At 42.6% G+C, this 27,985-nt stretch overlaps 1 long non-coding RNA gene across 1 annotated transcript; it reads right to left on the bottom strand.

Annotated features, from left to right (window-relative positions):
- Positions 1 to 15: 15 nt before the first annotated feature.
- On the bottom strand, positions 16 to 27,985 carry LOC129645454 (uncharacterized). The gene is made up of 3 exons (XR_008711344.1): positions 27,912 to 27,985; positions 4,409 to 4,478; positions 16 to 1,968 (listed from the first exon to the last, which is right to left on the bottom strand). It is a non-coding gene; the product is annotated as an uncharacterized LOC129645454 (long non-coding RNA).

Raw genomic sequence — 27,985 nt, 5'->3', positions numbered from 1 at the left:
TTTACTAAATTTCTAGGAAGAAATTAACATCCAAAAAATGAAATCAAAATCATGAGACATTAAAGTTCAAAGAAAGTAAAGCTCAATATAAAATTTTCTTTCTTTTATGAGTTAAAATTCAAAGAAATTAAAGTCCAAAATTCATCCCCCCATCTTGCTGTTCTGCTCTCAGCTGGAGAGGATTTCAATGCCTGAGTGGAGTCAGAGATCATCTAGCAATTTAACAATTCATTGACCAGAGACGTATTAATACCTTAATGTTTCAATATTCACTTACACAACAAATACCAGCCACAGGTGTTCATTTCTGCAAAAAAATCCCCCAGTCAATAATGTGTTAAGCTGCATCTCTTTGGAATGGGGATAGTTCTTACAGGGCCTCCCAGTTAGAAAATAATAATGCCAGCTGAGTCTGTGATGTACCTTTTTTCCCTAAGACAGATTTAGTAGAACATACAGAAGGACCCAGATGGTGCTAGTGGTAGAGGATCTGCCTGCCAACTGCCAATGCAGGAGGTGTAAGAGACACAGGTTCGATCCCTGGGTCGGGAAGATCCCCTGGAGAAGGAAATGGGAACCCACTCCAGTATTCTTGCCTGGAGAATCCCATGGACAGAGAAGTCTGGCAGACTACAGTCCATGGGGTCACAAAGAGTCAGACACGACGGAGTGACTACACAGGTAAACCATTACCTGGGAAGGATTTCTCTATCGTATCTAAATAACTAGTTTCTAGTAGCCTTGAGGACAAAAATAGAGGGAATAATGCTTGGGCCACAGGAATTCAAACTAGGTCCATCCACCCCGCCCTCTTTTGCCCTTGAAGATGGTTCAAAACAACATAAAAGCAGAATTTAAAGTCGAGCTGTTTGTTTATCTTTCCTACCTAGGCCTAGCACTAGCACACTGAAAACCAATCCCTCACTAATGCTCTGTAGTCCAGAGAGAACCCAGCTGCCCCGCAGTTTAAAAAACGGCAAATATTTTCCCACTCCTTTAATATCTAAAAGGAGAGTGTATGAAGGGACTATTTCTTTCTCCTTATAATTGAATCCTTGCCCCAGCTGTAACTGCTTATTAAGGCCTCTTCAGCTCGCTGGCCCCTGCTAAGTTCCTCTCCTGGTTCCTGTGCCCCTGCCAAGGCCACTTACAACCTCTGAGTGGCTTTTCCAAGGTCTTTTTCCTCAGCCACAGCTCTTAAAAGCCAACTGCACCATCATGAAAAAAAACAACTACCTGGTCCAATATATGCCTACACAAAGTGCCAAGAGCAAAATGTCCTTGGAGAACAGACTAGTGACTGCCAAGGGTGAGGGGGGTGGGGGAAGGATGGAGAAGAAGGCTAGGGTTAGCAGATGTAAGTTTATATATATATATAGAGAGAGAGAGAATTGAATGGAAAAACAACAAGGTCCTACTGCATAGCACAGGGAACTATATTCAATATCCTATGATAAACCACAATGGAAAAGAATATAAATAAAGAATGTATAGGGACTTCCCTGGCTGTCCAGTGGTTAAGACTTTGCATTCCAATGAAGGAAGTTTGGGTTCTATCCCTCGTACAGGAGTGAAGATCCCACATGCCTCACAGCAAAAAAGGAATACATAAAACAGAAGCAATATTGTAACAAATTCAACAAAGACTTTAAAAATATGGCCCATATAAAAAATCTTATGTACATATATATACGTATACATATTTGTTGCTGTTGTTCAGTTGCTAAGTCAGGTCCGACTCCTTGGGACCCCATGGACTGCAGGACTCCAGGCTTCCCTGTCCTTCACTGTCTCCTGGAGTTTGCTCAAACTTATGTCCATTGAGTCAGTGATGCCATCCAAGCATTTCATCCTCTGTCACCTCCTTTTCATACCACCTTCAATCTTTCCCAGCATCGGGGTCTTTTCCAGTGAGTCAGCTCTTCACATCAGGTGACCAAGGTGTGTGTGCATAACTGAATCATTTTGCTGTACAGAGGTAATGAAACAGAACACTGTAAATCAATGTTCAATTAAAACAAACAAACAATCATGATGTCCTGCACACACTCAAGAACGAGACCCCAGGACCAACACCAATCTACAGCCACTCCAGAAGCCTTGATCACTGCAGGTGTTTTCATTTGCTTCTCCCTGACTCTTCTCATTTCTCACTTATCAGTTTTCTAGTCAGTGCCTCAAACGTGGGAACACTGAAGGGGGGGTCCAGTAGAAAGCACCCTTCCTCCTTTTCTGAGTTCAACGCAAATTAAAAAATGAGATAACAGAATGGAAGAAGAAAACCAAATGACCACTTAATTCCTGATAAAGCTGGGTTGCAGGATTCGGTTTACTATGAGAGAAGAGCTTCCTGACGCCAAGTCCTAGAGTAGGATCCAGCAACTCTGATCAAAGTACACTTGTCTTGATGGGGATGGGAGGGTCAGCTGCTCGCAGAGCAGACCTCATGCTGGCTGGTGCCAAAGAGGGAAGGGAACAAGAATGAGCTGAGCAAGCTCACTTTACTCCCCACAAATCTGCCAATTAAACCATGCCCTCCTTCAGTTCAGGGCAGAGTTAAGAAAGGGCCCCAAAAAAGCCAGGTGTCACACTAATGCAACTCCCTTCACCCGCAAGGCTGTGTTTACATTTTCTTTTAAAGAGTAAAATATAAGTATGTATGACTTGGGTGAAAAAAAAAAAAAAAACAAGATGGTAGAAGCTGCTACCTGGTGGGCTGGGGATGCTACAGTTATAATCTGGAAGTCTAAAGTTTAGATTTCTCTGGCAGCATAAGGAAATGATTTCCTACTCTTTCAAATAGTTTTCTGTGCCTTTATGAAAACGCTTGCACTTAAAAACACAATTCACAATTTGTAGCAACATTTAAATACAAGTTTTGCAACCCAATGTTCATTGCAGCACTATTCACAACAGCCAGGATATGGGAGAAACCTAAATGTCCATCAGCAGAGGAATGGATAAAGAAGATGTGGTACATATATACAGTGGACTATTACTCAGCCATAAAAAGGAATGAAATTGGGTCATTTGTAGAGACGTGGGTGGACCTAGAGACTGTCAGACAAAGTGAAGAAAGAAAGAAAAACATATATCCTATACTAATGCATATATGTGGAATCTAGAAAAATGGTATTCAGTTCAGTTCAGTCCCTCAGTCGTGTCCAACTCTTTGACACCCCATGGACCACAGCATGCCAGGCTTCTCTGTCCATCACCAACTCCTAGAGCCTACTCAAACTCATGTCCATTGAGTCGGTGATGCCATCCAACCATCTCATCCTCTGTCATCCCCTTCTCCTGCCACCTTCAATCTCTCCTAGCATCAAGGTCTTTTCAAATGAGTCAGTTCTTTACATCAGGTGGCCAAAGTATTGGGGTTTCAGCTTCAGCATCAGTCCTTCCAATGAATATTCAGGACTGATTTCCTTTAGGATGGACTAGTTGGATCTCCTTGCTGTCCAAGGGATTCTCAAGAGTCTTCAACAGCACAGTTCAAAACCATCAATTTTTCGGTGCTCAGTTTTCTTTAGAGTCCAACTCGTACATCCATACACAAAAAATGGTATAGATGATCTTATTTGCAAAGTAGAAATAGAGACAAAGTCATTGAGAACAAACATATGGACACTAAGGGATGCAGGGGATGGGATGCATTGGGAGATTGGGACTGACATACATACACTGCTATGTATAAAACTGAGAACTAAATAGAACCTGCTGTATAGCACAGGGAGCTCTACTCGGTGCTCTGTGGTGACCTAAATGGGAAGGAAATTCAAAAATAGGGGCTATATGTATACTTATAGCTGATTCATTTTGCCATACAGCAGGAAAAAAAAATTGTTAAGCAACTACAATCCAAAACAAATTAATTTTAAGAAAGATTTAAATACAACTTTTTCTCAGTTACAGACACAAATGTTTTTAGCCTTCTCAGCTTCCCTCCATTACCCCTCCTCTCCTTTCTTTTTGCACCCACCACAAGGCGATGAGGGTGTGCTGCAAAGCCTACTTTGACAAAACCAACTAGAGTCACTCCCCACTTCCAGATTTGAATGAAGTGGCCACACCACATGGTGTGAAGTTAATTTCCCAAATGGTCACAGAGTGGCCAGATTCTGCCACCTGGGAGATCAGAGGACTTAGGTCTTCCTAGGGTGAACTTTGGCCAAGGGAAAGGGAAATGGGAGGAAGCGGGCTAACAGATGCCCTCTCCTTGCTCTTTTTCTTGGACTCCCCCGAGGAGTAGCTTCTTCCTGAAACCTTTCTGAAGAATTCTTGAGTCCTGAGCAAACACCCGAATGAAAGACCTGCTATTCAAAGACTGCTTTGCATCCTCCCATCCCTTTCCCTCACTCTGACCACTTGAAACCACTCGGGCTATTTAGGGTCATCTTGCTCTTACCTTTGCCCAGAGGACTAGCCTCAGCTTCCTGCAACCAGTCTGCCACAGATCCAGTGCTTACTGAGTGTTCCTTAGGGAAGCAAAGAGAAGACTGTTGTTGCTGCTGTTGTTTAGCCATTAAGTCATGTCCAACTCTTTGCAACCCCATGGACTGTAGCCCACCAGGCTCCTCTGTTCATGGGATTTCCCAGGCAAGAATACTGGAGTGGGTTGCCATTTCCTTCTCCAAGGAATCTTCCCAACTCAGGGATTGAACTCACATCTCCTGCATTGCAGGGGAATTCTTTACCACAGAGCCACCTGGGAAGCCCTAAAGAGATGACATTACATGTTACAGAGAAAACCTTCCTTTGAAATATTCCTTGAGTTTCTTTCCTCAAAAGCTCCACAGCTTAGAATTCACCCATCTCTACTTCCTCTTAAGATACTAATAATATTTTCTTCCTCATTCTCTGGTGGGTAAAACAATTCGGTCTCCTCTCAGCATTTTAATTCTCCTCACTGCCAATCACCCTGCTTATTTCAACAAAGGCCCTCTAGTGAGCGGAGTGCACAAAGCATTCCTTCTTCCTTGCAGACAAGAAGGGAGGTATTGCCAGGACACCCTTTTAAAACATTTTCCCCATGTCACAGAGGCATAAAGCAAAATTCCAAGCCAGCCAAGAGCGGAGGGAAGATAAATCTATGTCAGAGTGAAGCCAGCATGGGTCTAGGTAGGGACCAGTTCGCAGTGGTAGCCGGTGAAGGGAAAACTTCAGATCAGGAGCATCACTCTTGATGCAGAGCAGACGTGACCTAAAACTGGGTTCAAGTGAGGCCACACCACCTGTGAACAGGAGGTGGGAAAGGATTTTCAGTAATATTACTGGCAATGGGCATGGTTTAATTTAATACTCAGTAAATCTTAAACTCAATAAACATCACGGGACTTCCCTAGTGAGAATTCGCCTGCCAATGCAGGGGACACAGGTTTGATTCCTGGTCTGGGAGGATTCCACATGCCGAGGGGCAACTAAGTTCATGAGCCACAACTACTGAGCCCATGTCCTGCAACTACTGAAGCCCGTGCACCCTAGAGCCCACGCTCTGCAACAAGAGAAGCCACCACAACGGGAAGCACGCCCATGACAACGAGAGAGTAGCCCCAACTTGCCGCTACTAGAAAATGCCTGCTCCCAGCAATGAAGACCCAGCGCAGCCACAAATAAATAAACTAAAAAACTAAACATCCTGTTAAGTTTGCAGCCCTAGAACTGATCCCAGTGGCAATGATTCTGAAAGTGGACAAATAGATACCCTGCTCACAGTTGAAGGTTGAGGGACCAGGAAACCAAGTACTCCCTACTCAATATTTTCTTGTTATGCTTAAGAATAATACATTTTCTATTGCCCCTGTAACAAATTACCACAAACTTGGTGGCTGGAAAACAACACAAACTTAGTCTCTTGTTAGGAGTCTGACACCCATCTCATTGGGCCAACATCAAGGTGTTGAATGGGGAAATTCTCATTTTAAAAAATAAAATAAATTATTATTTAACTTGGCTGCACCAGGTCTTAGTTGCAGTATGCAGGATCTTTAGTTGCAGCATGCAAACTCTCAGTTGAGGCATGTGGGATCTAATTCCGAGACCAGGAATGGAACCTGGGGCCCCTGTATTGGGAGCGTGGAGTCTTAGCCACTGGACCACTAGGGAAGTCCTGAGAATTCTTTTCCTTGCCTTTTCCAGCTTTCAGAGACTGCTGCATTCCTTGGCTCATGACCCTTCCCCCATCCTCACAGCCAACGAGAGCAAACTGAATCCTCTCATCACTTCACTCTGACCTCATCTGCCTTCCTCTTCCACATTTTGGGACCCTTGTGATTACACTGGGTCCACCTGGATAACCCAAAATAATCTTCCTACTTGAAGGTCAGCAAAATAGCAAACTTAATTCCATCTGCAACCTGATCTCCCTTTTGCCATGTGACGAAACGTAAGCACAGAATCTGGGGGTTAGGATGCGTGCATCTTTGGGGAGTCATCACTCTGCCTACCACGTGGTGAGAAGTACTGTGGAGAAAAACAGAGCAAGGATGCAAAAGAGGGAGGGACCACTCTTTTACTGTCATGTCAACCTCTGACCACAGCTGAAAAGGTTCTCTGTTTTTCCTTTAAGGATTCATTTGATCATACTGAGCCCACCTGGATAATCCAAGCTCTTCTCCCCGTCTCAAGATCCACAACACTAATCATGAAACATGAAGACCCTTTCATCACTTAAGGTAACATGTTTATAGGTTCCAAGGATTAGAATATAGACATATTTTCATGCATGCCAAGTCACTTCAGTTGCAACTCTGCGACCCTATGGACTGTAGTCTGACAGGCTCCATCCATGGGATTCTCCAGTCATGAATACTGGAATAGTTGCCATGCCCTCCTCCAGAGGGTATTCCCGACCCAGAGATTGAACCCAAGTCTCTTATGCCTCCTGCAGGCAGGTTCTTTACCACTAGCACCACCTGGGAAACCCATAGACCAACCATTATTCTCCATGCCACATCTTATCTGTGATGGAATTTTCTAGGTTTGTCAATGACTCTGAAATTTCCAACTTGTGCTGCAAGAGGTCAAAAGCCCTTGGAGAGAAGTCAATGGGTAGGTATGACTATTTCGATATAATAAAAAAACAGAAGTTAAAATTTTTTACTATTAGCTCCCTAGACTGCAAAAATGTGTGCATCTTTTCTCTTGACTCAGAAGTGAAGGAGCAGTATGCCTCCATCGATACCAAGGTACAAAAGAGTTGTATTAGCTCAAGGAATCTCCTAGTGTTGCCTCTGTGTAGCCAGCACATCTTGTCACACCAAGCCCCCAGCAACTGATCCATTAATTTATTTCTGCTTTCTGAAGAAGTTGCTCAAATGGAACCATATGATCTGCAGATCATATTTGGATCTGGCTCCTTGCCCATAGCAAAATGCATTTGAGATTCACCCATGTTATTGTATCTATCAATAGTTTTTCCATTTTTATTGCTGAGTAGTATTTCATTGTATACATGTGCCACAGTGTATCCATTCAATTGTTGATGGACATTTGGGTTTCCAGTTTGGGTGATTATGAATGAAGCTGCAATAAACAATCATGTACAGTCTTTTTGTGTGAACTTAAGTGTTCATTTTGCTTGGGTGAACACCTAGGATTACTGGGTTATTTGGTAAGTGTATGTTCACCTTTATAAGAAACTGCCAAATTCTTTCCCAAAGTGACCGTACTGTTCGGCACTCCTACCAGGAACAGGAATGTATGAGAGTTCCAGTTGTTCAATACCCTTGCCAGCATGTAGTTTTTTGATTTGTTTCAGTTTGATTTGGGTTGGGTTTATAGCCATTCTAACAGCCGTGTGGTATTATTTCACTGTGGTTTTAATTTACAATTTCATAATTACTAATGATGTTGAGAATATGTGCATACGTTTATTCACCATTCATGAAGTACCTGTTCGAAATCTTTTGCCCAGTTTTAAGTGGGTTGTTTTCCTATAGGAAGTTTTAAAAGTTCTCATTTATTATATACATAAGTCTTCTGTCAGGTATGTGATTTGAAAATATTTCTATTAGCCTGTGGTTTGTCTTTTCATTCTCTTAACAGTGTCTTTCACACAATAAAAGTTGTTAATTTTTATGAAATTCAACTGTGGATTTTTTCCTTCATGGATCATTACTTCAGTGCCATATTTAAGAATTCTTTCCCTCATCCAAAGTCACAGTGATTTTTCGCCTATGTTTTCTTTAGAAGTTTTATAGTTTTAAATTTTACATTTAGATCTGTGATCCATTTTGAGGTGATTTTTGCACAAGATAAAAGGTATTATTGGTTGTGGGTTTTTTTTTCCCTCCTCCTTCTCTACTTCCTCTTCCTCCTTCCCTATTTCCTTCCCCCTCCTCATTTTCTTCCCATATGGTTGTTACTTGTTTCAACACCATTTATTGCAAAGACCATCCTTCCTACATTAAATTGGATTTGCTTTTTGGTTAAAAACAGGTTGACAATATAGGGATGATCTATTTCTGGACTGTATTCTGTCCCATTGGTCTTTGTGTCTATCCTTTCAATATACATCACTCTCCCAATTACTCTAGCTTTGGTTAACAGGTAAATCTATTTTTTTAATCCAAAAATCTCCATCACTTGAAACATGTCATCTTGAGCAAGTTACACAACTTCTCAGAACTACAGTTTTCTTAACTGTAAAAACAGGATCTTCGCAGGAGCTCTGTGAAACTGACAAGGCATGGTGGGCAAGGTGGTGGATGTTGCTCATTTTGTTTGTCCAGCTCTCCTCCTTTCTTCCAGGATCAGCCCCTCCCTCTTTTATGGAACAGCTCTTCCTACTCACTTTAGAATACATACCCCAAGCATAATAACACCAGCCTATGCATCATGTTTCCCAATCATCTTCCTCCATGCCTTAGTGCCTCTGTGGATTCTGTTCAGCCCTGTGGACTATCCTTCTACATTTTTGTTTGTTGGGTTTTGACCAGGCCAATTCCTACCAATCCTCCAATACTTAAAATCACATTTCCTCAGCCAAACCTTTGCAGAGTTATCTTTTCCCGTTGCATACTCTCACAGCAGGTTGTTCAAATCTATTTTAGTGTTCGTAACTAATTATACTGTGATTTCACACACACACACACACACAAAACCACACACCTCTGAGTTCCTGGAAGGCTTAAATAATGTGCGTGTGTATTTTTTTACCTAATGCCTAGCATACAGTAGGTGCTCAATACATTTTTGTAAAGATTTACGTATTTATTTATAGCTGCGCTGGGTCTTTGTTGCTGTGTGTGGGCTTTATTTAGTTGTAGTGAATGGGGGCTACTCTCTAGCTGTGGTGTGCAGGCTTCTCACTGCAGTGATTTCTCTTGCTGCAGAGCACAGGCTTTAGGGTGCATGGGCTCCAATACTTGCAATGCATGGGCTTAATAGTTGTGGCTCGTGGGCTCTAGAGCACTGGTTACATAGTTGTGGCCTGCAGGTCTAGCTGTCCCAAGGCATGTGCAATCCTCCCAGACTAGGGATGGAACCTGTGTCTCCGGCATTGGCAGGCGGGTTCTCTACCACTGAGTCACCAGGGGAGCCCTCAATATGTTTTTATTGAAACCTAAAAGAAAAGGGAAAAAAGAAAACGGACATAACAAAACTCCTTCTCAGATAGATATTTGCTGAACTTTGTACAAATGGGCCTCCTTGCACCATGTATGGGCTTCCCCGGTGGCTCAGACGGTAAAGCGTCTGCCTGAAATGCGGGAGACCCGGGCGCACCATGTATGAGCACCATGGACATGTTATTTTAGCTCTCTTAATGACTTGGTCATATGACCACGGAATAGATTATGCCAAGCACTAATGCAGCTATATCACACCAGCATGGCCTGGTTCTCATGGTGGCTCAGCCAGTTAAGAATCCGCCTGCAATGCAGGAGACCGGGGTTTGACCCCTGGGTTGGGAAGATCCCCTGGAAAAAGGAATGGCAACCCACTCCAGTATGCTTGCCTGGAGAATCCCACGGAGAGAGGAGCCTGGTGGGCTATAGCCCACGGGGTGGCAAAGAGTTGGACACGACTGAGGGACCCGACTGAAGCACTTTCATTGTGCTCAGGAATGAGGCACTGGCTCTAGGAAGCAGGTCTAACACACCAGTCATGAAGAAAACATGCTTCGAATTCTGAGCATGGGCCACGTTGTATCAGATTATTAAGCAGTGTTACAATACGCCCCCCTCACTTTCGAATTGTTCTCTTGTGTTCCTCAAGTAAAGAATAATGTGTAGCCTCCAACCAGAACAGAAACACCAAGGAAAACAAATACAATGCTCCAGCTGCTAAAACTGAATGGAGGAATGTCTATGAATATACTATGCAAATTAAGAGAGAGAGCAAGGACTGATGGGAATAGATGTGGAGGTATAACAGTGAACAGGTAGGGATATATTTTTAAAAGTTGCCACCCACTCTTTGGGACCCCATGGACTATACAGTCCATGGAATTCTCCAGGCCAGAAAACTAGAGTGGGTAGCCATTCCCTTCTCCAGGGCACCTTCCCAACCCAGGGATCGAACCCAGGTCTCCTGAATTGCACACGAATTCTGTAACAGCTGAGCCACAAGGGGTTTGGTTGCCAGAGAAGTCAACTGTGTGACCAGACGGTTGGAACTTTCAGTCGCACTCCCCTGACCTATGGGGGAGGGGAGAGGCTCCCTTCTACCCCTCCAACCCCAGACTGAATCAATCACCAATGGCCAATCATGTAATCAATTATGCCCTTGTAATGAGGTCTCCATAAAACCCCCAAAAGATAGGATTCAGAGAGCATCCAGGTTGGTGAACACATGGAAATTTGAGGAGAGGAGCATGCTGGCAGAGGGTGTGGAAGCTCCACCCCCTTTCCCCGACCTTGTCCCATCTCTTCCATTCGGCTAATCCTGAGTTACATCCTTTTATAATAAACAGGCAACCTGGTAAGTGAAATGTTTCCCTGAGTTCTGTGAGCCGGTCTAGCAAATTAATGGAACCCAAGATGGGGTAGGAGGAGAAGAGGACAACAGAGGATGAGATGGTTGGACGGCATCACTGACTCGATGGACATGAGTTTGGGTAAACTCCAGGAACTGGTGATGGACAGGGAGGCCTGGCGTGCTGCGGTCCGTGGGGTCATAAAGAGTGGGACATGACTGAGCAACTGAACTGAACTAAGATGGGGTAAGATAGATGTCCTCTCCTTGATCTTCTTCCTGGACTCTCCTGAGGAGTAGCTTCTTCCTGCATCCTTTCTGAAGAATTCCTGAGTCCTGAGCAAACCACCCCTAGTGAAAGACCTGCTCTTCAGAGACTGCTTTGCATCCTCCCATTCCTTTCCCCTCACTCTGACCACCTGAAACCACTCAGGCTGTTTAGGGTTATATTGCTCTTGCCTTTGCCCAGAGGACTAGCCTCAGGGCTTCCTGCAACCAGTCTGCCACAGATCCAGTGCTTACTGAGTGTTCCTTAGGGAAGCAAAGAGAAGACTGTTGTTGCTGTTGTTTAGTCACTAAATTGTGTCCAGTTCTTTGCAATCCCATGGACTGCAGCCCACCAGACTCCTCTATCCATGGGATTTTCCAGGCAAGAATACTGGAGTGGGTTGCCATTTCCTTCTCCAGGCGATCTTCCCAACTCAGGAATGGAAACTGTGTCTCCTGCATTGGCAGGCAGATTCTTTACCACTGAGTCATCAGAGAAGCTTTTAATAATATTAATCATTATATTATTACACGATGTTATAATAATATAATGTTATTAAATTGTTATATACAATGCATAATAATATGTTGTACACTATATATTTAAATCAGAGTGAAAGTGTGTCCAACTCTTTATGACCCCATGGACTGTAGTCCACCAGGCTCCTCTGTTCATGGGATTTCCCAGACAAGAATACTGGAGTGGGTTGCTATTTCCTCCTCTGGGGAATTTTCCCGCCCCAGGGATCAAACCTACATCTCCTGCATTGGCAGGCAGATTCTTTACCAATGAGCCACCTGGGAAGCTCAGAGGCAGGCCCATAGTAAAAGTCCTTCCTATCTCAAGTCAATCAACAAAGCAGCCAACCAATCTCCTTGTGTGGGCCTTCTCTGGTTCTCCTGCCTTCATCCTTTAAGAAGTGGCTTCCAAATTTTAAAATGTCCAGTGGTAGGCGTAGCCTGCCCCCCAAAGTGTCTACTAATCATAGCCAAGCAGCATTCCTGGTTTTCCTTCTTCCCAAAGCCACTTTCTAAAGTGATACCGTTCTTTCCATCTTGCCGGAGGATAGACAGGTACAGAGAAACAGCGGTTTTCCTGTAGACATTCCAAGCTTTGTTTCTGTGTCCAGTGAAACAATTATCAAGGATTCAGGAATATCATTTTTCCGTAGGCAGCTAGATATTGCTGGCCAGAAATATTTAATCACAAGACTGTCTTCCAATCTGGCAGAAAGTGAAAGAGAATGATTGGGGATCACGTGTCACCCTGAGCCAGTTGGCCTTGTTCATATTGAGATTATTTACAAGAACAACAAAAAAGCCTCTAAAGACAGCCTGAGAGTCAGCAGGACCTAAATTTGAGCCTTTTTCAGCGGTTTAATGTGACCTTGAGCCATAGCTCCCAGAATCCGCTTTCTCATCGATAAAGCTACTTCTCAGAATTTCATCAGGATTAAAAGAAATCACGTAGATAAGTGCCTTAACACACACTGCTTCATAAATGTTGGCCACTGTTATTATTTATTTAACTGTAGAGAGAAAACATCTGCTTATCAGACTACTGGGGGCTTTTTCCTGCATGCAGGCTGTAGCAAAATGCAACCCAGGCACTTCAGGGAGGTGTGAATCAAAACCTAACATTTGGACTTGTTTTTAATATTTCTTCCCACTGTAAACTGGGAATAATCCTATGTGACTATTAAAGTTGAGTTGGTAGAAAAAAGTATGGAAGTTCACAACCAATGGTCCAGGCTATAGCCTAATATCTATTCAGTTGCTTGCATTTTAGGTGTATTTTTTCCAAAAGAGGGGAAAGAGTGGTAAGACATAATTCATGAGCAAGAATTTTCAGGTAATACTGGGCATACTAGCCCTTCACATGCCGGGGGAGAAAGGCTGAAGGCCACTGCCTTAAGGGACCTTGGCATTTGCGTTATGACTTCTAATTCCCTGTTCACGTCAGATTTAGAAGGAACTTTGGAAATGCCAACCCATTTTTAAGGAAACAGAGATTGTGATGTTGTTAGCACATCTGGTTCAGAGGAAAGCTGTGTTATTATGTAGCTATATTATCATGTTTATAACCCATGTAAACAATAGTTAAACGTCCTCTAATCTAAAAGGTGTGAAATTACCTACCCAACCTCAAGGCGAAAAGTTTACATGATGAGGCAGCTGCTACTATGTAATTACATGAAGCTCAGAGTAAGTTAACAAAATATAAATTTCCCCCTTTAGAAATTTTTAGCACATAAAATTATCTTTTCTCAGCAAAGTACTCCAAGATGTATTTTTAAAATATTGTTTATAGTTGCTATCCAGTAGTGGATACATTTTGAATCCTGGTTAGACAATCACATGTAACAAAAGTTCCCTTCCTTGAAAATGTCTGCAGGAGTTCTGAAAAGGTGGTCTAACTTCACTTTACTGTAACACTGATACTGTTTTTCCATTCCAGTTTTGCTTGTTTCTTTTTAAGACACGGAATAGTACCCATCTTCTCAATCTCCCAAGCTTTCAGGCTACTGGACAAGAGCAGAATGCAAATGACTCAATAACTACCTATTTAAATAACAACTATATAACTGGAGTTGAGCAGAGGTGTCCTGGGAAAAAAGCAAAATCAATGATCCTGTGTAAGATCAATGTGTATTCTCCTCATTCAGAGGCTCTCCCCACAATCTGTCCCCACCTGCCAAGCCAACTTTTATCTCTTTGTATGCCCCGGAACCCCCACCTCCCCAAATCCATCTCTCTCATAGCTACCAATCAGAATCGATTCCTTCCTCAAAACTCCTCAAGGACTTCTATATCAGTTAAGCTTTGCATTTGGCAGCTAGTAACGGAGCCCAGAAATAAGAGTGGCTTAAACAAGATAAAAGTTTCTTTTCTTTTAAAGGAATTCTGGAGATAAGCGAAGCAGAGCTGGCATGGCATGGCCTAGAGTTCCTGTATCTTTCTGCTCCACAATGCACCTTCTATCCTCAGGAACAAAGGATGCCTCCTCAAGTTGCATCCATTGTATCCACCTTCTAGGCAGCCAGAAGGCGACAGATAGGCACATGTCAAACTTCTTTTCAAACACCTTCAGAGCCTAACACAGTCCGGCATACTTCATGAGCCCTCTTTAAATAACTGCCCAATCCACAAATGAATTAATTTGGCAGCAGTACGGAAGTAGGGCGATTTATCAGTTACAAAACTTCAGTAGATTGTAACAGTATACCCAGGGCACCATATTAGAAACTATAAGGTATAATTGTAACTCTTTAAAATCTCTCTATAACTGGTTTACCACAGTACCTAAAATCCCCAGGTAGAGAATTATTCTGGGTTTTTCCTAATTTTTGTAATTGAAGTATAGTTCATTTACAGTGTTATGTTAGTTTCAAGTCAACAGCAAAGTGATTCAGATAAATATGTTTCTGTTGTTGTTTAGTCACCAAGTCATGTCTCTTTTTCAACCCATGGACTGTAGCCCACCAGGCTCCTGTGTGTGTGTGTGTGTGTGTGTGTGTGTGTGTGTATCAAAGTCAAAGTGTTAGTTGCCCAGTCGTGTCAGACTCTTTGGGACCCCATGGACTGTAGCCCACCAGGCTCCTGTGTCTGTGGGATTCTCCAGCCAAGAATACTGAAGTAGGCTGCCATTTCTTTCTCCAGGGGATCATCCCGGCCCACAGATCGAAGCCAGGTCTCCTGCACTGTAGGCAGAATCTTTACTATCTGAGCCACCAGGGAAGCTCAATATATGTAGAGGGAGAGAGAGAGAGATTGATTTATACTGTTAAGAGACTATAATTCCAGTAAAAGCTACTGTAGTATGCTGAGGGAGCTGGGAGAGTTCAAAGAAGTAAAAGTCAGCTTCTAACATGGGCTTCCCAGGTGGCGCTAGTGGTAAAGAACCTGCATGTCAACATAGGCGACATAAGAGATGGGGGTTTGATCCTTGGGTTGGGAAGATTCCTGGAGGAGGGCGTGGCAACCCACTCCAGTATTCATGCCTGGAGAATCCCATGGACAGAGGAGCCTAGTGGGCTATGGTCCATAGCCTTGTAAAGAGTCAGACGTGACTGAATCAACTTAGCACACATGCACAACTTTTAACATATGGAAACTTACAGCATACACACACACACAAAAGTACTCAACACTATCCAGCAGCCTAGAAATGCCAAGGTCAGGAGACATTTCCGAGAAGGATAAAAGCCTACAAACACCTTTTGGTAAATTTGTGACTCAAGTGATTTGTTAGTGCCCTAAAAAGGCCAGAGCAGTTGAGGAAAAGGAGAAAGCCTGCCCCAGAGCTGGTCAGAGAAGTTGCCTAGTGACTGTGCTGAAGGGCCCAGGTTCCCTGAGTGCAGCAGGGGAGACTGGGGGAGCCCAGAAGACCGGGTGACAGGCAACCCCAGAGAGGAGCAGCAAGTACAGGTAAAAACCATCTTTTGTACACTGCAGACCAAGGATAGTGCAGGAAGGGCTGAATCCAGGAGCTCTGGGTTTCAGCCCTGCCTCAGCCACCAGCTGACTGGATAAACTTGGGCCACTGACAACCTCTCTGGACCTCGGTTTTCTCAGAGGAGAAGTATGGGCTAGACGAGCTAAGCATTAATGAGCATTAAAATGATCATTACTTGATACTAACATTAGCATATCATGATAATATAACTTGATACTGACACTTGTGCTTCAGTCAATCCAGAAGAGGTTATTTAAAGTATGAGAATGGGGATTTCCCTGGTGATCCAGTGGCTAAGACTGTGCATCCAAGGCAGGAGGCCTGGGAAAAAAGATTCTGCATGCGGCAACTAAAGATCCCACATGCTGCAATGAAGATCAAAGATTCTGCATGCCACAGTTAAGACCCGGTGCAGCCAAATAAATATTTTTTTAAAGAAAGTACAAGAATGAATAAAGGAGTGAGAGTAGGTTAGATCTGGGAAAACAGGAGATAGGGGCCACTGTGCAGAAGAAATGTGGCACACCAGAGGCACCTCTTCTGCTCTGCTCCAAAGAGCTGGAGATGTTGTTCTAGAGGTGAGCTTAGAGCATACTCTAGTGAGCACAGGAAGGCCTTCTCTCATGTGCAAGGCTTGTAGCGTTGTAGCATTATAGAATAATGTAGAATAATAATGTAATAATGTAGAATAATAGCATTGTAGAATAATCCTTGTAGCCTTATTCCAGAGTAAAAATATAATCCTAAAATAGCAAACACACACAGAGATTATTTTTATGTGGGCCTTGTACTAAGTCCTTCGCTTATATTTTTTTCATAGAAAGATGTTAAAATCATCGATAGAGAGGAAAAGCAAGAAACAGAATAAGGTACATCACTGGCTTGGCTCAGGGCCTGGCACTCAGCAGGTACAAATCACGGTTTGCACTGTTGACAAACAAAAGGTCTTATGGAGACAGTCCCCTTTCTCCTTCCACATAACTCCACTCTACATTCTGCAGCATCCTTGGTCTCCATTCACACACAACTCACATTCCCACGGTTGCACGTTTCCATCAGAAGATGCTAATGGGATTCACAGCTCTTCTCAGGTATATAAACCCCAACCCTGGGCCCCAGGCCTCTAGAGCCAGGGAAGGATGAGCTAGAGATAAGAGTTTTGTTCCCTCCTTCTCACTTTCCATCAGCAGTTCTCTCTTTTGAGTGAAGATGTGTTTTATTTTATTTTACTGGCAGAGAGGAGGAAGAGAGGTGAAAGGCAGAAGAGAGGAAGGAAACAGAAGACAAGATGTGGGAGGTATTTCAGGTCTGGGTTTTGGCTGCAGCTGATACTTACGGCTATTATTTTTCAGAAATATGGAAGCCTAACACCAAAGACAGAAGCAGAAACGACTGTGATTGGGGCTGTTACTTAGCTAGTTCCAAAAGAACCCAAGTTGGGAGCTGAGATAATGAATAAACTGTGCGGAATCCATTTGCTAATACCTGTGAAAGCTTAATGGCCACAGACCAATGCTAGGTTATTATACCAGTTTAACCAGCAGAGGTCTCTGTTTTACTGATCTTCATTGAAGGCAGGGCGGGGGAAACAATCCCGGGAGTTGCCCATTTTTATTATCCCTCTTTTGAAGTCTCTTTTCAAAAACAAATATGTAAATAAGCAATCACCTGGCCAAAGTATTTGTGAACACTGGATCTGGTTGCTCAGTCCAGATGAGCAACAAGATAAATAAATAAAATGCTGGAATATGGAATCATTTCTTCAATGATTTCATATTCATCCCTAGCTGTTCACTAGCTTAGAAGCTTCACACCAACTGTACCAGCAGAGGGTAAAACATGGATTGGCCCATAAAACAACACATACAACTCATCATGACAATGAAGACAATGCAAGCTGAACCCCCAAAAGGTGGAGTGGAAGGGGTCAGTTAGTTGATCACCCAACACCAGGCCATAGCACTTGCTTGGGTCCTCCTTCAAAACCAGAAATAAATCAGTTGTGACCAGCACGTGCTCTGATGGTACGAGGACTTCACATCTCTTTTACTTACTGAGATCAAAGCTTTAAAACGTAGTTTACACTATTTATGTTGAGCAGTGGGCTTCCCCAGTGGCTCAGTGGTAAAGAATCTGCCTGCAGTACAGGAGACCTGGGTTCGATCCCTGGGTCCAGAAGATCCCCTGGAAGAGGGCATGGCAACCTACTCCAGTATTCCTGCCTGGAGAATTCCATGGATAGAGGAGTCTGGTGGGCTACGGTCGGCAGGGTCGCAAAGAGTCAGTCAGACATGACTGAAGTGACTTAGCAAGCATGCTGAACACCCTCTCAAATAAATACAAAAGTGTGAGCCTGCCATTTTTTCCCCCACACCTATTGGAATGATCCCAGTATGAGACTAAGGGTTTTGACTAGAATGAGACAAAAGGAGGAAGTGAGAGAGTTTCACTGAAGCTTAATTGAAGTCTCTCTCTTCTGTTATCCAATGGTTCTCCATCGCTCTTGATGTAAAGTCCAAAATTAAAAGGCCATCACCATGTAGACTTGCCCATCACTCCAGTCCAAGCACTTAGCCCTGCTGGCTACATACCTGCCACAAACACCTTTCACATCATCAAAAGCCTTCCTGGATTTGGGGCCTTGGGCAGGGCTCTGCCTGGACCACTTTTCTTTCAACTGGCCCCCACCACTACGTGAGACCCTGTGTTCCAAACAGCATCCTACAGGGCAGCCTCTACAACACAGGGGGCTGCAGAAGCACACACAGAGGGATGGATTTTTAAAGGCTTGTTTCTTTTTGGCAAATACAAGGCGGCCTGGGGAAAGTGTGTGGACTTCTGCTTCCAGTCTGATCCCTCAACTGGACACCTCTGTGTGGAGCACAGAGCAGAAGCTCTGAGGTCCCTTCATTGCACTTATTGTTCAGAACACTCACAGGTAACTGTGGTTGTGATTCCTTGTCCTAGCTTCCTCTAGCTTCATGAGGGCGAGGCTCCTATCTGTCATGTTGAAGACACAAAGCTTGGCCCTTAGAAGAGGCTCCATGATATTCAGGCAGCAGTGAAGCAGTGTTTAGAACCACCAAGCAACCATTATATTGTACCTTCACATGCCTTTTTCTGGTAAAATAATAAGTGTTCAGTGTTCAGGGGACTTCCAGCGCAGGGGAAGCAGGTTCGATCTCGGGTAGAGGAACTAAGATCCTGCATGCTGCACCACAACGAAGACCAGATGCAGCCAAATAAATTAACTAATTTAAAACATACTCTCCTCTTTTGCTATATTTAAAATGGATAACCAAGAAGGACCTACTGTAGAGCACACGGAACTCTGCTCGATGTTATGTGGCAGCCTGGATGGGAGGGGAGTTTGGAGGAGAATGGATACATGTATATGTGTGGCAGAGTCCCTTCACTATTCTCCTAAAACTATCATAACCTTGTTTGTTAATCGGCTATACCCCAATACAAAATAAAAAGGTTAAATAAATAAATAAATAAATGTTCAGTGTTCAGGCTGCACTCTTGAACTGCTATTTTCCTTCAACTCTGGTGAATATGTGGTTTGTGGCCAAAAAATCAAGAATCTAGCTTCCTGGAAAATAACCTGATCCACAGGGATGGAAAGCGTGATCTGGACTAGGAAACAGGAATCTCTGAATTGTAAGCCAGAAGGAACCTATAAATCATCATGTTTAACTTTTCCACTTTACAGGAAATCATGGATTCAAATGTCCTCATCTGTCGGATGAAGACGGAACTTGGAGATCTCCCATCCCGGGTATTGTGAGATTTCTAAGTTCTGCCCCAGGTCAGTCCCATGGAGAGTGACAGCTCAAGACTGGTCTACTCACTTGAAATTTAAAACGATCTCCCCAGCACTAGGTGCTAAGTAAGTAAACTACAGCAGGGAGTTGATCTGTTGAATTTCAGACAGAATCCATAACTGTGCCAAAGTTCAAGGAATGTGAGGTTTGGGATAATATTACCAATGGGATCCCATGTGGCAAAAAGATGGAATAGGCTCAATTTTCCATGGCTTGTTAAGTTACCCCTGAGTTAATATGAATGATATTTATACCTCGCTGATGTGCCCTGGAAGCAAAATCATATACCCAAACTCACACACTTCTCATAACTCATTCACGGATTTAACAATACCTGAAACTAAATAGAAAAATGGAGAGGACATGAATCTAGAAATGCCTTGTTCCCTGCTAATGTCAGAAAAGAGACTGTATGAGACAAAGAGAAACTTTTTTTTTTACAAACTTACTCCGCGTTTAAGAATTATAAGGATAGTTTTTTTTTCAAATTTGAAATCTCTTCATGTTTTTTCTCTTGTTAAAATCCATTCCAAAAAATACAACCAATAATGAAATGTCTACAGCGAAATTGCTTCGTAATCTCATTCTCAAACACTGAAGAGGTAATCCTCCATAGACATGGGGCTATGCACGTGTGCATGTCTGCGTGTTAGTGGCTCAGTTGTGTTGGACTCTTTGCAACCCCATTGACTGTACCCCGCCAGGCTCCTCTGTCCATGGGGATTCTCCAGGCAAGAATACTTGAGTGGGTTGCCATTCCCTTCTCCAGGGGATCTTCTCAACCCAGGGATCAAACCCTGGTCTCCTGCATTACAGGCAGATTCTTTACTGTCTGAGCTACCAGGTATTTAAAAAATATTTTTACAAAAATGGGATCATACTATAAATATTGTTCTGTGCCAGGTTTAATATTATAAACTTTCACTATTCATCCAAATAAAGCCACCTGGGGTGTTTTAGTAGCTGTCATCTGTGTCTTTTTTGTATATTCTATAGTTGGTCCAATCAAATAATCAATCTTGCAATCCTATATCAAAGGGGAGGTTGGTTGGTTGTTTACTTTTTTTGTTTCCTTTTGAAGTTTAATATGTAACTTAACAACAATCATTCTGGTAAATATTTATTTAGGCACACGCAGCGTGTGTGCTGAGTCGCTTCAGTCATGTCCCACTCTTTGTGACCCTATGGACTGTAGCCCACCAGGCTCCTCTGTCCATGGGATTCTCCAGGTAAGAACACTGGAATGGGTTGCCATGCCCTCCTCCATGGGATCTTCCCTGACCCAGGGATCGAACCCAAGTCTCTTATGTCACCTACATTGGCAGGCAGGATCCTTACCACTGCACCACCTGGGAAGCCCACATTTAGTCACACATATGATTATTTCTATAAAGTAAATGTGTAGAACTGCTGCACCCATATATAAATGAAAATGGCGTACACAAAGACACTTTACTGTGGGAACTGAACTGGAAGATTTATGAACGCATGTGAAATTGCACCTAAAATTGTGTTGTTAGTGACTATGCTAACTTTATTGTACTTGATGAATGAATGTATTTAGTCTAGTCAAAGTTACTTTGGTTTAAATGTCTAAACAATGTTTTTTTTAAAAAGTGTAATTTGTACTACTGATGAGGCGGGTATTCTTGGACTGCAGGGGTCGTTGTCAATGTGTGATTTGTGTTTTTATAGAGTCATCTAATGTGATATACCAATTTTTATATAAGTGATATTTAGGTAATTCTAATAACTGTATATTTGACCACCTATTAAAATGTTTTGCATTGACAAAAAAAAAAAGACTAAACCTACAGTAGATAACATAAAATGCAATATGTGTGTGTGTATATGTGTGTGTAGGAGGGATTTAACCCTTTATTCACATGATTAGCTAAATCCTAGTATTTATTCCATAATATTCTCTACTGATGGAGCTAGTGGTAAAGAACCTGCCTGCCAATGCAGGAGACATAAGAGATATGGGTTCGATCCCTGGGTTGGGAAGGTCCCCTGGAGAAGGGCATGGCAACCCACTCCAGGATTCTTGCCTGGAGAATCCATGGACAGAGGAGCCTGGCAGGCTACAATCCATAGGGTCGCACAGAGTCAGACACGACTGAAGTGATTTAGCACAGCACAGCACATTCTCTTATTTAATATTTCATATTTATCGTATAATAAATTCTGCTTGAATCTTTTTACAACAATAGAGAAAGTAAAGGGAAAGCCAGAATAAGGCAACGATTTTTAAGAAACTCAGATTATCCAACGATATACAGCCATTAAAACCAGGAATGAGGAATTCCCTGGTGGTTTAATGATTAGGACTCTGTGCTCTCACTGCCCAGGGCTGCAGGTTCAGTGTCTAGTTGGGGAACTAAGATCCTGCAAGCTACATGGTGGTGTGGCCAAAAAAAAAAAAAAAAAAAAAAATCAAGAATGAATGAAACATGTTGACAAAGGTCATTGCACCTACTTCTATGGGCAAAGTAAGGTGATGCCAAAAGCCAAAAATTAGATGGTTTGGATGAGAGGGATTTCTCCCTCAACTTGAAAGGTGGTCATGGCTTCCACAAATACAAATTCCTTGCTTCTTGATCTTCAGTGAAGCTGGGAAAAAAACCACTCAGCTTTGGACAAAAGGGAGGGAAGCAAATGTCAAAATCTCAAGAAAGAATAATGGTCAACTTTGCATCCAAGAGATGGTAACTGTAACTCTATTTACCCAAACTCACCTATTCTGCACATGACATATCCTAACAGTCTCAAACTACAACTGAGCATGTCTTTTAAGAGTCTCTTGTATTTCCTTTTCTGAAAATTGTGGTCACATACTTTGCTTACTTTTCTACTTTGTTTGCTTTTTCTTGTTGATTTGTAGGAATTATTTATCAGGGAAATGAGGTCTTCGATATATAGGCTGCCAACATTTTTTCCAGTTTGCCATTGTCTTTTGTATGGGTGTGAGTGTTACTGACTTAGTACCACAAACAAATCTATACCAGGTCCTTTCCAAGATAATAAATGATGACCCTAAACCTCCCCAGTGGCTTAGATAGTAAAGAATCTGCCTGCAGTGAGGGAGACCCAGGTTCAACCCCTGGATCAGGAAAATCCCCTGGAGAAGGGAATGGCCATCCATTCCAGTATTCTTATTTATTTTTTTTTTTTTTTTAAAGTTCTACCACTTTATTGCTACCAACCCATCTCCCTCCACCCTCATGCACACATGCTCAGTCATGTAACCCCCTGGACTGCAGCCTGCCAGGCTCCTCTGTCCATGGACTTTTCCAGGCAAGAATATTGGAGTAGGTTGCCATTTCCTTCTCCCACTCCAGTATTCTTGCATGGAGAATTTCGTGGACAGAGGAGTCTGGCAGGCTATAGTCCATGGGGTCGCAAACAGTTGGACATGACTTAAGTGACTAACACACTTTTCAAACTAAACAAATGCCTTTTTGTTTTGTTTTGGCCTGGCCTCGGTGTGTGGTTTGAAGGATCTCATTTATCCCGTCAGGGACTGAACACAGGTTATGGCAGTGAAAGCTAATTCTAACCGCTAGGCTACCAGGGAACTCCCACATTAAACTCTACCATTTCGACAAGTTTTTACAATATATTCATTTTGTTCATTAAATTACCACCCTCCTGTAAAATCATTTGTTCTTCTTAAGGGTAACAATAGCAGTCATTAAAAATGAGAAAATAAATTGACAAGGTTAGTATAGTGCTGGTTGTGGTTACTAGAGAATCCAAAATAAGAACTGGGTGTCTTGGGGAATTCCCTGGTGGTCCAGTGGTAGGACTCCAAGCTTCCACTGCAGGGGCATGCGTTTGATCCCTGGTCAGGGAACCAAGATCCTGCATGCCACATGGTGTGGACAAAAAAAAACAAAACAAAACTGGCTGTCCTTATTAATTGTATATATTAATACAATGATTATTATTTATTATATACCAGGTACTGTGCTAAATACTGCACACACATTATGCCACCAAACAGTATTAATAATCCTTCGAGAGAACTATGAGCATCCTCATTATATAGCTAAAGAAACAGAAACTATAAAAGGTGAAAAGTGTTAGTCACTCAGTTGTGATCAACTCTTTGTGACCCCATGGACTGTAGCCTGCCAGGCTTCTCTGTCCACTCGTCAAGAATACTGGAGTGGGTTGCCATTCCTTTCTCCAGGGGATCTTCCTAACCCAGGCATTAAACCCAGGTCTCCTGCACTGCAGGCGGATTCTTTACCACCTGACCCACCAGGGAAGGTGAAGTTACTTCCAAAATGGTCTTGCAGGGAGTAAGTTGGGTAACTCTACCCTGAAGAGTCTCATTTCAGAGCCTCAAGAAAGATGGGATCCAGAATCTTGTGAGATTCTTTTAGGTGGGACATGGATGAACTTAAAAATTCTTCCAGGGGCTTCCCTGGTAGCTCAGCGGTAAAGAATCTGCCTGCCAATGCAGGAGACACTAGTTCCACCCCTGGTCTGGTAACATCCCACATGCCTGGAACAACTAAGCCCATGCACAACAACTGCTCAGCCTGTGCTCTAGAGCCCGGGAACCGTAACTACTGAAACCCAAATGGTCTATAGCCTGTGCTCCGAAACAGAAGCCACCACAATGAGAAGTCTCTAGAATGAGAAGCCTGTGCAAAACTAGAGAGTAGTCCCCTATCACCACAACTAGAGAAAATCCCACACAGCTACAAAGACCCAGCACAGCCAAATAAAATAATTTTTTTTAATTTAAAAAGCAATTAACTATTTAAAAAAAAAATTCTTTCAGGATGGTGGTCTCTCCTTATCCAGATTTTCAATGTTCTCAGTTTCAGTTAATTTCAGTTAACTGGGGTCCAGATATATTCAATGAAAAACTCTGGAAGTAATTCACAGATTTAAATTGCAGGACCTTCTGAGTAGCATGATGAAATCTCTCAATGGTTTGGCCCCATCCCATCCAGGACAAAAATCATTCCACTGTCTAGCACAGCTACTCCTTAGTTTAGGAAAAAGCAGTGTATACAGGGTTCAGAACTATCCTCAGACTCAGACATCCACTAGAATAAGGGGGGACCACTGGAGTTGCATATTTATTTACTATCATAGTTAATTATTGGAGTAGGAAATGGCAACCTACTCCAGTATTCTTGCCTGGAAAAGCCCATGGACAGAGGAGGCTGGCAGGCTACTATCCATGGAGTTGCAAAGAGTCAGACAGACTGAGCCTGTGCGCACAGTTATTACAATGTAACATAAGACTTCCCATCTTAACCACTTTTAAGCATACAGTTCAGTGAAGTCCATTCACATTGCTGTGCAGCTACCACCACCAAGTCACTGTCTTTTGACTTTCTATGGTGAGCTTTCCACACAGAACACTTTTATGTCACTGGATTTTATGAATAAGAAGGCAAAACCAGAATAATGTAATGATTTTGGGGAAACTCAGGTTATAGATTTTTTATGTTGTGTCATACTTAGAAAGACCATCCTCATTCCAAGATTAAATTTTAAAAATTCTCTGAGATCTCTTCTGGTATGTCTATGGCTTCATTTAAAAAAAAAAAATTCGCTTTTTAATCCTTCAGGAATTTATCTGGTATGAAGCGGGAAATAAAGATCCCACTTTATTTATATTTTAACTCAATAGGAATTATATTTGCAACTGGACGAAATTCATTTTAAATCCATTGGGTGGGGGAGAAAAGGCAAGGAAAAGAAGCCAGGAAAATTCTGGGAAAAAAAAAAAAAGTATAAAGGTACTAGTTGGGGTGTGGAGGATTAGTGTTATGAGTAATTGTAACTATTCTAAATTTACAGTAATTAAAGTAAAATGGTTCTCAGTGTTTAAACTGATTGAACAATGTAATGAAATAGAATGAGAACTTAGAATTTAGTGCAAAGGTATAAATTTATTGCCATCTTTATCATGTTGAGTATTCCTACCCCAAAATATGGCACATCTTTTCATTTGTTCAAATCTTCTGATAGAGATACAATCTTAGAATGAGAACACTTTCATCTCCCCACCACCCTCCTCTCTGCTGCTAAGAGCTAGTGAAAAGTTACTCATAGAGACTTCATTTGGGGTCTAAATGTTTTTTTTCAGAGTCATGTCTAACATATTGAATTTCTCAGGTTCTCTACATAATGTGGAAAGCTGTGATCAAGTCTGATTTCATCAGACAGTGCATGCTCAGTCGCTCAGTCGTGTCTGACTCTTCCGGCCCCCATGGACTATAGCCAGCCAGGCTCCTCTGTCCACGGGATTTTCCAGGCCAGAATGCTGCCGTGGGTTGCCATTTCTTCCTCCAGGGGACCTTCCCTCCCAGGGATCAAACCTGAGGCTCCTCAATCTCCTGCACTGGCAGGTGGATTCTTTTAGCACTGAACCACAGAATTGTACCATATTTCCATAGTCTGGGCTCAAAACCAATACTACGTATTAGAGATTAAACAGTAGGTGTCGGGTGCTGGCAGATTTCTTTAAGGGTCCCTGAAGCCACTCTAGGCCTTGATTTAACTTGGGAAGTGAGAATGACAGCTAGATATTACCACCTACTCCTCAGTATTATCAGCCACCGATCTCAAAAGATGGGGCTTCAAGTTACCAGGAGTGTTGGTCTAGAACAGCAACATCCAATGAAAACATAATGAGTCACATCTATAAACTAAAACTGTCGCGTATCCACACACAAAAAAGGTAAAAAGAAAGAGATGAAATTAAATTTAATATTTTAACCTAATAACCAAAAATATGATTATTTCAACATGTAATAAATATAAAAATTATTAATGAGATATTTAACACTTTTTCATACTAATTCTTGGAAGCCCTGAGTGTATTTCACATTTATAGCACACCTCAACTTGGACTAGTCACATTCATGTGCTCAACAACCACATATGGCTTTTGGCTACCACAATGGATAACATAACACTAGAAGACGGTAATGAGGGACTTCCCTGGTGGTCCAGAGGTTAAGATTTTCCCTTTTAACGTAGGGGGTGCAGGTTCCATCTCTGATTGGGGAGCTAAGACCCACATGCCTTTTGGCCATAAAACAAAAGCAATATTGTGACAAATCAAAAAAAAAAACCAAACACCTTTAAAAACGGTCCATATTAAAAAAAAGAAGAAGAAAGAAAAGAAAATGGTAATGAACGAGAAAAACCGCTTAATTTAGTAGAAATCCAGAAACTCTAAGACGGGAAATACACTATCTCAAAGGTCTGGAACAGACTTACAAAATCACTAGTCCTAATATTCACTTGCTATTTGAATCTTTCCCGCGATGTCCCTATTAAGGGGCCATGGAGACTAGTGCTTGACTAGTACTTAAAGGAACGAGATCACTGCTTCCTAATGCTAATCTGTCTATTGAGGTGAGGTAGGGGGAGGCATTTTAACATAAAAAATTCCTTGCTAAGGGCACAAGGAGATTGGTTGATGGTGGTCTGAAGAGCTCAGGTGGTTTGGGCTAACCTTAAGGGGTTAGTGAGGTTAGGAAGTATTGGGGAAGTTTAGTAGTTAAAAAAAAAAAAAAATGGACTGTAGGTTGGACAGAATAGGAACTGTTATACTGAAGGCTGGGGCTGGATAGCTGGTTAAAATCATCAGGTACACCGCCACAAAAATAACAGGGAAAACAACTGCATATATGCTAACTTCACTAATCTGAAAATACAGTAATTTGGAGAATAACCCAAATTATTATAAACTTTCAAAATTTTCACATTAAAACACAACTGGGATATAAATTATTGAAGGAGATCATTTGTATTAGACCTGTATTACAAATAACAGTATCCTACATGGTAAAGAAAGAATTCACTTCAGATTCAAAAATCAAAAGCCCTTTCAGTCTCAATCTCTATCTCGATTTTAACATTTTCCTTATTCAAAAACACCCTAGAAATAAAGAGACAGAAAGCAATTTTCCCCCACAAATTCAGTAAAAAATGGCACTGCCTGAATCTCGAGGGATTCCGAATGGATGACCTTTGAAATAATACGTTTTTGCTATAGATGTACTTGTTCGGTTTCTTACCACTGCCCACCCCACCCCACTCCACAGCCTCCTAGGAAATGAGACGGTCTATTTTTCCCGGCCACCTTCACCTCCCAACCCCTCGCCCTTCCCAATGCTTCCCCAAGGCAGGGGAAAGGTGCGTCTTCTCTAGGGCTCCTGCCAGCGCCTCCCAGTCTCACTGGCCAGCAGCCGGGGGAACGACGCGCCCTGCACATCCATTAACGTTTTTATACTACACTGTGCCCCCCAGCCCGAGCGTCTCCAGATAGTTTACCGCGGCCCCACGCCCCCCGACCCGCGCGCACACTGTCAACCGCTCTTAGGAGGAAATTTTGGGACTAGAAACTCGGCCCACCAACCCACCTCCCTCCAACCTACACAAAACCGGCTACAACACCCCACCTCCGGCCGCCGAGGTAGCTTTCATCACACGATCTGGGGCGCAGGATTCCACACGCCCCCCCACCCCCCCCCCC

The sequence above is a fragment of the Bubalus kerabau genome, chromosome 1, assembly GCF_029407905.1.
Source record: "Bubalus kerabau isolate K-KA32 ecotype Philippines breed swamp buffalo chromosome 1, PCC_UOA_SB_1v2, whole genome shotgun sequence".
NCBI classification, from domain to species: domain Eukaryota; kingdom Metazoa; phylum Chordata; class Mammalia; order Artiodactyla; family Bovidae; genus Bubalus; species Bubalus kerabau.
The sequence above is the reverse complement of the archived record's forward strand: the minus strand, read 5'-3'. Positions and strand labels throughout refer to the sequence as shown.